This window comes from Oncorhynchus tshawytscha, linkage group LG05 (genome assembly GCF_018296145.1).
Source record: "Oncorhynchus tshawytscha isolate Ot180627B linkage group LG05, Otsh_v2.0, whole genome shotgun sequence".
NCBI lineage: Eukaryota > Metazoa > Chordata > Actinopteri > Salmoniformes > Salmonidae > Oncorhynchus > Oncorhynchus tshawytscha.
In genome coordinates, this window is record NC_056433.1 from 16,968,204 (window position 1) to 16,983,870 (window position 15,667).

Below are 15,667 nucleotides of genomic sequence, written 5' to 3' on the forward strand. Positions count from 1 at the left end.
ATACTTTTTCTTACCACTGTACCTTCCCTTTCACATGATGTATTGTTTTAATGGATCCAATCAAACAACAAATGCAGGCGTAAACCAGTCTGTTATGAACTAGGGCAGTCCTTAATTGGGGTATCTGTTCAAATAAAGCAAGTGTTGAAATGTTATTATTCTGTACACACATTGAAGAAAAAACAAAGGAGAGGCGTGTTTCCATCATGACATTTCCCAAGCGGTTACCGAGTCTATTCTGGGGTCTGACGATATGGTCATGTGACGTCATGTGGAGGCAGAGTGTGTTTGTTGCACACATACTGTGGAGACATCTTGTCATGGTTATTCATGTTGTCAACCCGATGTATCACTGTGTGTCAGAAGAATATCTCAGAGGAATAGCTCTCTCTTGCTACTAAACAATACCTTTGAAATATTCACTAGTGCATTCCTTCACTTCACTGCTGGGAGAGAAAAGATAGAAAGGAGGGGTCAGGTGGTTGTTTCCCATCTGATTACCGCCATCCCAAATACAAATAAACAGCTAGGAAAAACATAGTCAGTTGCTGCCGTAGTTAAAACACCAATTCCTCTGTTGTTGATCAATAGATTAGTTGGGAGACCGTTAAAAAAAGGGAATACATAAATAAAATTCACCATTATGTATTTTTTCTTTAATAAGAACCACTGAAATTAAAGCTAAGGCACTACATGGGGATATCTAACAGGATCTATAAGTTATTCATTCCAATATTTTTTAGTTAAGAGGGCCTGTAAGAGGCTGATAATCAAATGTCTGTGTCTCTGAGGGGGAGGAAGGGGGTGGGCTGTAGCCATGAAGGACCTCGCTCTGCAAGCCACATAGATACACTGCTACACTGGCCCGGCCCACCTCCGCTGTATGGTGCGGCCCAGTTGGGTCTCTTTGGAGCAGTACGGGGCATGAGCTCTGTGTCTGGGTCATGGTGGTGTTTCCGGTTCTGTCTGTGGGCCCCCAGGGCACAGCGGTCCAGAAACTCAGAGGTTTTCTTTTGTGACAGGATGCTGGATGCTGTTACACAGAGCTGGAAGAGAAGAGACACACAGACAGGAAGTTAGCTCAGACGTGATGATGGACCCTTCCTGGGCTTGGTCCACCTCTATTGCAGGCTGTTTCTGCAGTCACATGAAAAAAATACAATAAATCCAGGCCATGTTCACTTCATAGTGGAGGTAGTATGTAAACCCTTTGACCTCCACTGTTGCAGCTGTACCTTGCATTTACATCTGAAACCCTGTGCATGTGACTAATAAACTCAAAATCTCTAAACCTTTTCCTTACCTCAGGGCACAAGTGTACTCCACCAACTAAACTACACTATAACTCCTCAAATTCCATTAAAGAAGTTTCAGTAACATAAAAATACATATTTTTTAAATGTTTGGACTCCCTTGACATTTGCAGCTATAAGGTTGGCAGATTTCAAGCATTAAACATAGATTTGGGAAACCGAGAAGATAAAAAGCCTTGAAGCGTAGAAGAAAGAGTATGGTATTCAATCAGTGGACATTTCTACAATTAAATAAAAACACAATAATCTCACACACACACACACACACACCATGAGTAATGCAAAAAAAACTGGCATTAAAGTAAGAAGGCATGTGTGAAATATAGATGAACTAAGCCATTAATCTAATAGGCCCAGTGATTGTCTTATTGCAGACAGAGATAAAGAGACTGTAGATATTAATACAGATTGCTCCAAGGCTGGCCATGGCAGGCAGATACTCTCACCCAGCTGTGAGCCAAATAGCCGACTACTTACAACAACACTGAACAAAAATATAAACGCAACATGTTGGTCCCATGTTTCATGAGCTGAAATGAATTCCAGAAATTCTCCATGAGCACACATTTCGTGCAAAAATTTGTTTACATCCCCTGTTAGTGAAAATTTCTCCTTTGCCAATTTAATCCATCCATCTGACAGGTGTGGCATATGAAGAAGCTGATTAAACAGCATGGTCATTAAACAGGTGCACCTTGTGCTGGGGACAATAAAAGGCCACTTCAAAATGTGCAGTTTTGTCACACAACACAATGCCAAGTTTTAAAAGGAGTTTGTAATTAGAATGCTGACTTGCAGGAATGTCCACCAGAGCGGTTGCCAGAGAATTTAATGTTCATTTTTCTACCATAAGCTGCCTCCAATGTCATTTTAGAGAATTTGGCAGTACGTCCAACTGGCCTCACAACCACAGACCATGTGTAACCACGCCAGCTCAGGATCTCCACACCCGGCTTCTTCACCTGCGAGATCATGTGAGGGGGTGTGGGGAGGTGTGTGTGTGGGGAAAAACTCATTCTGGCTGGACCTGGCTCCCCAGTGGGTGGACCTGGTTCCCAAGTACAGTTGAAGTCAGAAGTTTACATACACTTAGGTTGGAGTCATTAAAACTCGTTTTTCAACCACTCCACACATTTCTTGTTAACAAACTATAGTATTGGCGAGTCGGTTAGGACATCTACCTTGTGCATGACACAAGTCATTTTTCCAACAATTGTTTACAGACAGATTATTTCACTTATAATTCCCTGTATCACAATTCCAGTGGGTCAGAAGTTTACATACACTAAGCTGACTGTGCCTTTAAAGAGCTTGGAAAATTCCAGAAAATGATGTCATGGCTTTAGAAGCTTCTGATTGACTCAAACAATGTCAATTAGCCTATTGGAGGTGTACCTGTGGATGTATTTCAAGGCCTACCTTTTAACTCCGTGCCTCTTTGCTTGACATCATAGAAAAATCTAAAGAAATCAGCCAAGGCCTCAGAAAATCAATTGTAGACCTCCACGAGTCTGGTTCATTCTTGGGAGCAAATTCCAAACGCCTGAAGGTACCACGTTCATCTGTACAAACAATAGTATTCAGGTATAAACACCATGGGATCACGCAGCCGTCATACCGCTCAGGAAGAAGACGCATTCTGTCTCCTAGAGATGAACGCACTTTGGTGCGAAAAGTGCAAATCAATCCCAGAACAACAGCAAAAGACCTTGTGAAGATGCTGGAGGAAACAGGTACAAAAGTATCTATATGAACATGACCTGAAAGGCCGCTCAGCAAAGATGAAGCCACTGCTCCAAAACTGCCATAAAAAAGCCAGACTACGGTTTGCAACTGCAAATAGGGACAAAGATTGTACTTTTTGGAGAAATGTCCTCTGGTCTGATGAAACAAAAATAGAACTGTTTGGCCATAAAGACCATCGTTATGTTTGGAGGAACACGGGGGAGTCTTGCAAGCCGAAGAACACCATCCCAACCGTGAAGCATCGGGTGGCAGCATCATGTTGTGGGGGTGCTTTGCTGCAGGAGGGTCTGGTGCACTTCACAATATAGATGGCTTCATGAGGGAGGAAAATTATGTGGATATATTGTAGCAACATCTCAAGACATCAGTCAGGAAGTTAAATTTTGGTCGCAAATGGGTCTTCCAAATGGACAATGAACCCAAGCATACTTTTGCTAAGGTGTATGTAAACTTCCAACTTCAACTGTAGGTGTACCTATGCCCTCCCAAGCCCACCCATGGCTGCACCCCTGCCCAGTCATGTGAAATCCATAGATTAGGGCCTAATTCATTAATGTCAATTGACTGATTTCCTTATATGAATTTAAACTCAGTAAAATCTTTGTTGTGTTTATATTTTTGTTCATTATGTGGCTAGCTACTTAATTGACTTCAAATTGGGGAGAATCAATTGATTTGATTTTGAATGGCCAAAACAATTGGGAAAACACTGCTCACTCACTGTGTCGTAGAAGTTGGGGAAGCTCTTGTCCACCCTGTGTCACATGAACACCCAGGTGTCGTTGTTAAAGGACCACTCAATTATCTTGTTGTCGTACTGCTTCAGCTCCTTCGAGGACTAGAGAATGAGAAAGGAGTCAAAGTGGTTGGTTTAGAATGTCAATATTTACTGGATATTATATACAGTATATTATACTGTCTACAATCATTCTGGTCCTCCAATCGCAATACTGGGACTTACATTATACAGCAATAACGGTTTGACAATTGAATTAAGAATGTACTGTACACTTTGAATTATGAGTCAGGGAAGACATTTCTGTATCTGTTGCCCATTTGTCATGAGCTTGATTTGCCTAGCTTCCCCTTGCTGCTGTTCTCAAACACTTGTGCTCTAAAGTAGCTGGATTTCATCACACCAAAGAGACAGACACATTCTACTGAATGCAAACAGCTGATGGTAATATAGGATCACTTTACTAAGAAGCTCATCATCAACTTGCTCTTTAGCTTCACTGATATTGACTGTTCTGTTCAACGAATCATGAATCATTGAGTATGTATCTACATGGGCGAGGGGGTGCTAAAGGAGATAGAGAGAGGGGAGCAGAGCCGCAATGGACCTCCAGGGCTCAGAGGACTGGCGAGGGCCCACTGCCAGGCTGCCCCTGAGCAGATGAAGGCCAGGCAGACACCAGGGAGTGGGCGGCTCTGCCAGGAACACACCACCGTGCCTGGCAAGAGGACCGAGCGCTCCGTAAAAAACCTGTCTGCTCCTGGAGAGAAGGGCATCTGGGTACTCAAGTGAGGAGGGAGTGTGGATGAAAGAGTGTGGATGACTGTGTGTGAAGAGAGGGAGGCGTCATGCTCAGAACACATCACACCACACCACAGTTTGCATGATCATGAGAAAATTGGGATGAACTCACAATTATACACATTAGACATGTTGTCACACTACCCTCATCACCAGTGTCTGTACCAACTGCCGGAGAGGATGGCTGGCGTTTTACACGCTCCTAATCAACGGTGCTATTAAGGGCTTGTAAGTAAACATTTCACAGTAAGGTCTACACTCGGTAAGGTCTATTCGGCACATGTGAAAAATAAAGATTTTAAGTGGCAACACTGTGCTATTAAAATGAATGAGAACAAGCACACAATTAGCTGTCAAGATCTGTTGATTCAGTTCCATTTCCAAAGCAAACTATTATTTCAGACCTTCCGAATAACAGCTGAGAGACAAAACTCTGGAGAAGAGACAGAATGGGTGATGCTCAGTTTAACACAAAGCCAAGAGAGCTGCCAAATAACAATGCAGGAGGCAACTTTTTGGCAGGCAGGGATGAGTCTGTCCTGTGTGCTGTGGTGTTTTCTGGGATCCTGTCCATAGGGTGTGTGTGTGTGTGTGAGACATGCTGGCTGCCATGTCTCCCCTCCCACCGCTTGGTGTTTAATCCATCCAAATCCACTTCATTATGGTCTCACACCTGCAGCCCGCTAGTAGGTGACTCTGGCGAAGGAACCCCCCCCCCAGCTATTATTATGTGTAATGCCGGTGTATTCAACCTCAAATCATAGTAATAACTACGCCAATCTTTCCTCCATAACCCTCTATTCCAATCATGGCGTTTGGGACCAGAAACTTGGCTATTTGGGAAAAATAATATTGTGCTTCATCATACCATTATGCCAAGCGGTTGCCTCCGGTGAGCTTGTGATTAGTTTTCAGAACACAACAATTATGAGAAATATTAAGTTAGACTGATCTTAAATTAAATAAAAATTGTATGCTCATCCAAAGTACCCTACAGCTCACTGTGTTTGATTCTACCAGACAGGTGTCAGTAGTCTAGACTTAGTAGTTTCTACCAGTAGTGCACTACATAGGAAATAGGGTGTCATATAGGATGCATCTAGTGTCTGTCTGTATGCCCCCAACTTTCCAACCGTTGGCGTTCTGAGGGCATACTGATTACAAGCAGAGAGGACAAGTAGAGCCTACTGCTTTATGAGCTGGAGGGGATTTTATGACAAAGCTCCCTGGTCGCTGCGACGTTGTGAAGACTTGTTGTATTACTGAGCCTTTACAAGTCAGATGTTGACAGAGGAAGGCATTCTATTACACGGGCCAGGATATTTCTCATTCCCCTCCGTCTGGGCGGATCTTTCTTTCATTCTGGACTTAATCAAAGCTGGCCCGGAGGTCTGGGACTCTGTGGTGGCACTTGGGTCCCTTTTAATAACAAAGCAGTGTTCTGTATAGACGGAGGACTGTTATATGATGCAAGGGACGCTGACGCAGGATCTCTGAGACTGTGAAGGTGTCGATAGAAAACAATCAAAATTCAAGGTTAACACAGTCCTTTGATATCGACACATAAATAAAAGTCTGCTCTTAGCTATTGACATGATATGAGACTGATGGCCTCTAGCGACCTTTGTGTTGCTATGATGATGTGATGGTTAGGCGCAGGAAGGACTGTGCCATTAATTTCAGCCTCCCAACCAAACCCATCCCATCTGTAGGGATGTCAACATCATGACTCATTAACGCCTCTACACATCCACCTCATGCGCTATTGAGTAGTCTTATTCTACTAGATGCTTTGTAATTACACAGAATTACTGATAACCCCAGGAACTGTAATAGCCGTGTAGAGGCTAAAACGGTTTTAAATGGGAACAGCGTTAACCGTTTCGCACTGTGCCATTACTTGACGTCAATGTCTGGCTACTGGAGGGTCATACCAATCGTTACCCAGTTCTCTCAAAGACGGATAATAATGTATTTGAAATGAGAGGAAGAGGCGTGAGTACACACTAATTAGTAGACTAAAGCAGAAAGCTAAGTTGAGAATTCTGAGGAAAGGTGTGACTGATAAGCTAAAGACAAAGCTTCCAAACAAAACCACACTAACAACAAGTCAACACAGACAGAACACAAAAGATACCAATTTGTTTGGTTTGGGAGATAAGACTGTGAAGGGTATATTGAGTTCTGTCTCCATTAAAGAAAGTCAATTATATACTGGAAAATATCCAGCGCCTTAAAAAACAAACTGGCATCTCCTAAGAGGCGGATTCTGCACTTGACAAAAAATAACTATTGCAATTACCAAACAATTAAAGTATATCAAATGAAAGTGTGTTTGGCAAATTATTCTTCCTGAAATGACTGAGGAGTTGAGTCAGAAATTACCCAAACAATCTCATACAGAAAATGTATCCCATTAACTCAGATATAAGCATTCAACAGTGAAACCGAGATACGAGACCCCCCCCGCCCCCTCCCCTAAACGCATCGATGAATAAAAAGATGGATCGCTATCTGGGAAGGTGACGAACACATTTGCACATTTGCACACTCCCACACTGCCTGCCATCAAAGGGTCCTCTCATTTCCCTGCTACCGGCTGCTTTCACCAGAAACGGTAATGTCTGACTTCAACAGATCTGTCATGGATGGTGCAGCGGCTATGTATGATTAATGAGTTAGCTCCTCTTCCACAGGCCTCATATGGCTCTGCTCTGTATAGGGAGCCTAGTACTCTACCAGACCCAGAGACTCTCTACGAATAAAGTTAAATGAGACATAAGTGGGCATTAACTTGAACAGGCTTTTAACGAATTTCATACAGAGAGCTTGTGTGGGGGAGAAAAATCCATGATTGGCTACACAGTAGAGTGCATTGGAGGGAATATCTGTGAAAATATTTAACTTTAAACAATCTAGAACCTTTTCATGTCTCAAGAAAGGTTGAGTATCCAACTTTGGGTTTATCGATGATGTTTGCATGAGTTGGGTACTGGTGTGTTGGATGCAGACTGTATGTATGACATTTCTATGGCATATTATATCATTCCTAAATCTTTACCATGGAGTCTTCGTTGTAAATCCCTGTTAAAAACAAAGGCTCACTTGGTGTTGTTAGGCAAACATTGTAAGGGCTTGGGCTTACAGCATTTCCTTTGTGTGTGTAGGTGAGGTTGAATTTAGCAACACATCCAGCTCCTTGTCTCACCGTCTTTGCAAAGGGCATGTCATAGCTGCGGACGTAGAGCAATCTGGGGGAGTCTGGGGGAGCAACATGCAAAGACAAAACATCTTCATTAACACCTCCAGACTCCCTGAGGTCACACCCTAAGCACCAGCCCCACACAGACAGCATCCCCTGCTCCTTAATAAGAGAGGGAACAACGTTTCTCAGAGAGTTATCTTAATACAACACACCGCTGTTTACCTGCTAGAGACCTGGCTGTGTGGTGCCAGGACAACAACCTCTCCCTAAACGTGATCAAGACAAAGTAGGTAATTGTGGACTACAGGAAAAAGAGGACCCGAGCATGCCCCCATTCTCATCGACGGGGCTGCAGTAAAGCAGGTTGAGAGCTTCAAGTTCCTTGGTGTCCACATCACCAACAAACTAACATGGTCCAAGCACACCAAGACAGTCGTGAAGCGGGCACGACAAAACCTATCCCCCTCAGGAGACTGAAAAGATTTGGCATGGTTCCTCAGATCCTCAAAAGGTTCTACAGCTGCACCATTGAGAGCATCCTGACTGGTTGCATCACTGCTCGGCAAGCAGTACCGGAGCACCAAGTCTAGGTCCAAGAGGCATCTAAACAGCCTCTACCCCCAAGCCATAAGACTCCTGAACATCTAGTCAAATGGCTACCCAGACAATTCACATTGCCCCCCACACCACTGCCACTCTCTGTTGTCTTCTATGCATAGTCACTTTAATAACTCTACCTACATGTACATACTACCTCAACTAACCGGTGCCCCCGCACACTGACTCTGTACCGGCACCCCCCTGTATATATTGTTATTCTTTAATTACTTGTTACTTTTATCTCTTATTCTTATCCATTGTTGTTGAAACTGCACTGTTGATTAGGGGCTCGTAAGTAAGCATTTCACTGTAAGGTGAAACTACACCTGTTGTATTCGGCGCATGTGACTAATACAATTTTATTTGATTTAGTAACAGAATGAAATAGCGCTCTTTAATTGGAATCACACCTTCCATCCCCTCTCTCTGGGTGTGTCACATGAATACCTCCTTTCTCCTAAAGTGAGCATTTGTTCTTATATCAGTCATTTCCTTCCAAATGAGTGAAGGGGAGTGAAGAAATACACTTGTATACACTTTGGGATGAACGGAAGATGATTGGGACGTAGCCTTTCTCTCAGTGCATCTGGAGGTTCAACATGTAGGTTACCCAGTGCAAACACACCACGGCGACGATGCCACGTCTGGAGGACAATTCTAGCGCCATTCAAAACCCCACAGGCATCAAACTGACCACCTGCTTGCAATGTTATAACGACTTTACATTCTTTCCCTACATCATCCGTCTGTCTCTCTAGGTCAGTTATATTAATTGTGACTTCTGATTGCCAGCTGTGAGCACTCAGCAGTTAATGCACCGTAATGTGGCGTAGAATCAGGGTTTTTGCTGTGTGTGTGTGTGTGTATGTGAGGCCCCAAACAAGCCCCCCCCATCCGGTGACCATGTGCTTTTCCGTCTCATCCCAGGGTTCACGCCCCACAGCTGGCCTTAATGACACACTGACACACCCCCTGCCTGGCTACTCATGGTTATTTCAGGACGCATTGTCTGCTTTTGTTACGCACCCAAACCCTCCTCCCTAGACCTAAACACTGTCACTGATGATACCGCCAGTGGCTTCCTGTTCCTGGCTCTCCCTACAGCATCACTTAACTAGTGAGAAGCACAGGCGGAAATGAGGGGGTTCTCTGGGCTGATCTGATGTTCAAACCGCAGTGGCAGGGTCCTACACTAACTTTAAAAATTAGTGTCACTTGTGCTACCAACTTTTTCAGATGGCACAAACACATGACTTGGTCGCACCAATTTATTTAATAAAAAATTATATTGATAATGACCTGACCGGTGTCCCATAACGTGCCTGTATTCCATACAAAATCAGGCTAATAATGACTAGCCATCTTTTACATTAGCATGCCCTTGTGTTCTTACGTTGATTTGGAAAGATTTACTGTAACAGCAAATTAAACAGACTTCAGATTTCAGAGTGCCATGTGTTCTTTTCTGCGAAATCCTCTAGAGGGCAACATTTGAAAAAACAATACTTAATACCAAAACGATACCACGGCAAACAAAAAGAAAGCGAGAAGAAAGACCGATTTCCCCCATTTTTGTTGAAAGGTTTTCGCTCTCAAAATCACACTTTTTTAATAGAAAAACAACTATGCTTAAAACACATCAGGGGACCAGTTTTGAGGTCTGTAGATGCCAGACAGTTGTGTTTGGCCAGACACTTGTGATTGATGCAAATAATTCTGATTCTTCCAGGTAGGCTTTGTAGTTACCTTTTAATTGCCTTTCCATCTACCAAAAGAAGGTTAGGCTATGATTAGCACACACAGGGCTCGACACAGGGTCGGCCCTAGCCTTAGGGGAAGCTAAGCGAGATTTGGTTGGGGGGCTCCCCTCTTGACAGTAGAGAAAAAACATTCTAAATTGCACCAGGTGTATTATACTATTCTAATAGTAATTTGAGACACAGATTGAATTGCGCATCGCAAATACTCAACCAAGACACTGAACTTTCTAAATACATGGTTTGCATACCAATTCTTGCCTTAAAATTTACTGACGGCTAGAGATCATAACTTGGAACATCTTTCCTATACAGTTGAAGTCGGAAGTTTACATACACCTTCGCTAAATACATTTAAACTCAGTTTTTCACAATTCCTGACATTTAATCCTAGTAAAAAAAATCCCTGCTTGAGGTCAGTTAGGATCACCACTTTATTTTATGAATGTGAAATGTCAGAATAATAGTAGAGAGAATGATTTATTTCAGCTTTTATTTCTTTCATCACATTCCCAGTGGGTCAGAAGTTTACATACACTCAATTAGTATTTGGTAGCATTGCCTTTAAATTGTTTAACTTGGGTCAAAAGTTTCGGGTAGCCTTCCACAAGCTTCCCACAATAAGTTGGGTGAATTTTGGCCCATTCCTCCTGACAGAGCTGCTGTAACTGAGTCAGGTTTGTAGGCCTCTGTCATGAGTCCGACCGAGGGTGGCTCCCCTTCCCGGTCGGGTGGCGCTCGGCGGTCGTCGTCGCCGGCCTATTAGCTGCCACTGATTGTCTTTCCTCCCCCTCCTTGTATGTTTATTGATAGCACCTGTTAGTGAGTCATTAGTTGGGTTTTATTAGACAGCCGGCCCGCCTGTTTCTTTGTGCGGGATTAATTATTGTGACCTTCGGTTATGTAGTAGAGGAACGTGTTTGTTCCTGGTCATGTATTCTGCTGTACTGTTTTCGTCCCCTGTGTTGTTTGGGGCATTTGGTTTTGAGCACCCAGTGTTGCGTGAGTGCATTAAAGAGCACAGTATTGCAGTCTCTGTTTCCTGCGTCTGACTCCACACCCACGACACCTGGAGTGTTACAGCCTCCTTGCTCGTACACGCTTTTTCAGTTCTGACCACAAATATTCTGTGGGATTGAGGTCAGGGCTTTGTGATGGCCACTCCAATACCTTGACTTTGTTGTCCTTAAGCCATTTTGCCACAACTTTGGAAGTATGCTTGGGGTCATTGTCCATTTGGAAGACCCATTTGCGACCAAGCTTTAACTTCCTGACTGATGTCTTGAGATGTTGCTTCAATATATCCACATACATTTCCCATTCCTCATAATGCCATCTATTTTGTGAAGTGCACCAGACCCTCCTGCAGCAAAGAACCCCCACAACATGATAATGCCACCCTGTGCTTCACGGTTGGGATGGTGTTCTTCGGCTTGCAAGCATCCCCCTTTTTCCTCCAAACATAACTATGGTCATTATGGCCAAACAGTTCTATTTTTGTTTCATCAGACCAGAGGACCAAAAAGTACGATCTTTGTCCCCATGTGCAGTTGCAAACCGTAGTCTGGCTTTTTATGGTGGTTTTGGAGCAGTGGCTTCTTCCTTGCTGAGCGGCCTTTCAGGTTATGTCGATATAGGACTTGTTTTACTGTGGATATAGATACTTTTGTACCAGTTTCCTCCAGCATCTTCACAAGGTCCTTTGCTGTTGTTCTGGGATTGATTTGCACTTTTCGCACCAAAGTACGTTCATCTCTAGGAGACAGAACGCGTCTCCTTCCTGAGCAGTATGACGACTGCGTGGTCCCATGGTGTTTATACTTTCGTACTATTGTTTGTACAGGTGAACGTGGTACCTTCAGGTGTTTGTAAATTGCTCCCAAGGATGAACCAGACTTGTGGAGGTCTACTATTTATTTTCTGAGGTCTTGGCTGATTTCTTTTGCTTTTCCCATGATGTCAAGCAAGGAAGCACTGAGTTTGAAGGTAGGCTTTGAAATACATCCACAGGTACACCTCCAATTGACTCAAATTATGTCAATTAGCCTATCAGAAGCTTCCAAAGCCAAGACATAATTTTCTGGATTTTTCTAAGCTGTTTAAAGGCACAGTCAACTTAGTGTATGTAAACTTCTGACCCACTGGAATTGTGATACAGTGAATTATAAGTTAAATAATCTGTCTGTAAACAATTGTTGGAAAAATTACTTGTGCCATGCACAATGTAGATGTCCTAACCGACTTGCCAAAACTATAGTTTGTTAACAAGACATTTGTGGAGTAGTTGAAAAACGAGTTTTAATGACTCCAACCTAAGTGTATGTAAACTTCCGACTTCAACTGTACCTACCCCACCCACTGTCGAGCTGCTCCACGCAACAACCAGTTGTTTAAGAGCTGCGCGCTCTCTCTGACCGACAGATCATCTATAGGCTATAAGTATGGAGCTCACGTGATAAATAATTGACATAATGAACGAAAAAGCTTCGTAAATCCATGTTTTTTTAAATTAATTACATAGCCTAGATTAAAAATAGGATTATTACAATATTATGTTCACTGAGGATATGTGACTCCCGGCAGAGGATTTCCTGCCGGGAGTCACACACAGACGGGGGCATTTCTGTGTCATTGTTGCCTCTTCAGAAATTTGGTTTATTTTTTGTCAGTTGCACATTACTGTTTGAATAAATCATGATAATAACAACAACAAAAAAGCTAATTGTGAACCAAAAACTAACGTGACCAGGTAAAAAAAAACAATAAAAATTGTGTCGTACTGGTGGCAAACGTTTTGGTTGCAGTATCGAACCCTGAGTGGATAGATTTAATCTCACCCACCATGTTGGGTCACCCTGTTGGAGGCCGCCTTTTGGGTATGAAGTTGTTTTGGTGAGCAAAGCACTAATTAGGGGGGGGCTGCCTCTCCACTCCCTCTTCCTCTGTAATGACGGTGAGGAGAGGGGAGGCAGGAAGCAGCCGTCAACACCACCATGGAGCCCTCCGGCCATCCATGAACTGAGGGAAACAACTGCAGAGCAACCCTGAGAGTTCACAACATAACCTTTCACTTCACACTCGCCCGCACTCACACACTTTACCCATCCTCTGTCCGACATCAAACATTCCTAAAATATCCTACTTTGCCCTCGTTAACTGTATGGGATGTGTATTTACCAAGACCTCTGGTCACTGACAAAAAAGTTAAACCCTGACAAAAAGTTAAATTGTATTGACATGGTGATCCGAAAATAACCTGGATGTTGTCAATTTTTTGTTTGATCAAAGTCATTGAGGCAGACTGCAAGACTGATGTTGTGAAATGATGGACTGCCTGTGGCCTATTGTTTGTCATTTCAATTTCTGAATCTACGTTGATGTTCCACTGCAATCTGAATGTGTTACTCTGTGTTATTAAGCATTTCACGCTGCATTTGATGATTGATTCATTGATTTGAATCAGTCCCAGGCAAAAACGGCCTAAAATCCACTGAGTAAAGGTGATAATAATGTGCTGATTACATTTATGGCCTACATTACTTAAATCTAATGAAACACATTGGGAACGGGACTTTGTATGAACCCCAAATCACAGTGTGCAACAAGTCAACAGGTCAGCTCTTCTATATTCAAATGGCATTTGTCCAACAAGCTCCAAATGGACTGGGGCTGAGCTGTCAGCAAGGGCTGTGGGCCACATGGCCATTCCCGATAACTTGTTATACATGCAGAACAGTCATTTCTCAGAGTGAAAACAGTCCAAATTAACATGTTTTGCCCTGCACATCTCCTACTGAGTGCTGAGGGTGTTGGAACCAGATGAACCTCTGACTACGTCCCAAATGGCACTCTATTCCCTATACAGTGCACTTCTTTTGACCGGGACCCATAGGGGTCTGGTCAAAAGTAGTGAACTACATAGGGAATAGGGTGATATTGAAGACTCAGACTCTGTCTCTTCTCAATGCAGCTGGCTTAGAGGCCGGACCGGGTCTGTAAAGCCTCTAACCCATGCCCACCGGCTCTAAGCTGCAAGGCCACCAAGCCCAGCCTATTCTCACTGGGGTCCTGCTCAGCAGCTGGTAAAAGTGGAACATTGAGATTCTACTTTTATCAGCTTGTTTGTGTCCAATAATTGGAATTTCACTTCAGATGGAATGAATGTTTACACAAGCACAAATTCCTCAAAGCTTTAATCCAGGGAAAAAATCCACAAAGAAGTTTGAGAGACATTGTTTCCCCATGACGTAGAAAATGGTTTGCATTCTCTCCCTACATCGTCTATGTACGTTTTTGAATTGTGACTTCTGATGTCCAGCTGTGAGCACACAGCTGTTAATCCACTGTATTGTGGTGTCGAATCAAATACGTATGGTCCTTGTGAAGCAGGTCCAGTCCATCTTTACGCCCTGGCTGCCGGCCTTCATATTCTCACAGGTCTTATTCATTTAATGACCAACGATTGGTTGAATTTACAATGGCATATGTAGAAACTGTTTTAATGGACTAATTCGAGGTAGCCAATGTCTCTCCATAATTCAAGTTGTTACGGTAAAAACCTATGTGCTTCTTCCATGCCCCACCTGGGAAAACTCCCTTAATCATTTGCTGTCTCTTTCCCTCACTATCTTGTTCTCTCACACTCTGTCTTCTTCCTCTCTATCCTCAAACTATCCATCCTTTTCTCTCAGCTTCTCAACCTGTTTTTCAGTCGAGGTGATGAAAGTGGTGAGACTGTAAGCTGCTTCTTCTCTGGAGCACAGTGAGCAGAGAAACGCCGAGGGATGGAGTGCGTGGGCAGATAAAAACAAGCACTCGTTCCTTCTCCGTCTCCTCTAACAAAGACAAAGACAGACTTTATGACCTGGACCACTACCATTGGGCTCTGAGGAGGAGCAGTACACTGCCAGCTAACAGCTCTTTCAGAACTACATCAGAACATTCTCAAACAGGATGGAACAATGATCACTTGTGCTCTCAAAAGTAGAGACCGAGACGGAGGCCTGGCAACACTGGCATGCCAGAGTCTGGTGTAGCAGTCTAAGCTCCTTACACACACTACCATTCAAAAGTTTGGGGTCACGTAAAAATGTACATGTTTTTGAAAGAAAAGCACATTTTTTGTCCATTAAAATAACATCAAATTGATCAGAAATACAGTGGTGTAGACATTGTTAATGTTGTAAATGCATATTGTAGCTGGAAACGGCAGATGTTTTATGGAATATCTACATAGGTGTACAGAGGCCCCTTATCAGCAACCATCACTCGAGTTTCAGAAGAAAGTTCTTTGTTTCTGGCCATTTTGAGCCTGTAATTGAACCCCAAAAAATGCTGATACTCCAAATCCTCAACTAGTCTAAATAAGGCCCGTTTTATTGCTTCTTTAAATCAGGACAACAGTTTTCAGCTGTGCTAACAGCAAAAGTTTTTTTTTAACCCCCTTTTTCTCCCCAATTTCATACTATCCAATTATTAGTAGTTACTATCTTGTCTCATCGCTACAACT

The 15,667-nt window shown here is 43.1% G+C and overlaps 1 long non-coding RNA gene across 2 annotated transcripts in view; it reads right to left on the reverse strand.

Moving 5' to 3' along the window:
• Window positions 1-448: 448 nt before the first annotated feature.
• Window positions 449-15,667, reverse strand: part of LOC121846491 — a 154,876-nt gene continuing 139,657 nt past the window's right edge. The window contains exons 12-13 of one of the 2 annotated variants that reach the window (XR_006083360.1): window positions 3,781-3,897; window positions 450-1,046 (exon numbers count right to left, since the gene is read on the reverse strand). This is a non-coding gene — a long non-coding RNA (uncharacterized LOC121846491). Of the gene's footprint in view, window positions 1,047-3,780; window positions 3,898-15,667 lie in introns of both variants that reach the window. The other variant, XR_006083366.1, reaches the window with a different exon arrangement.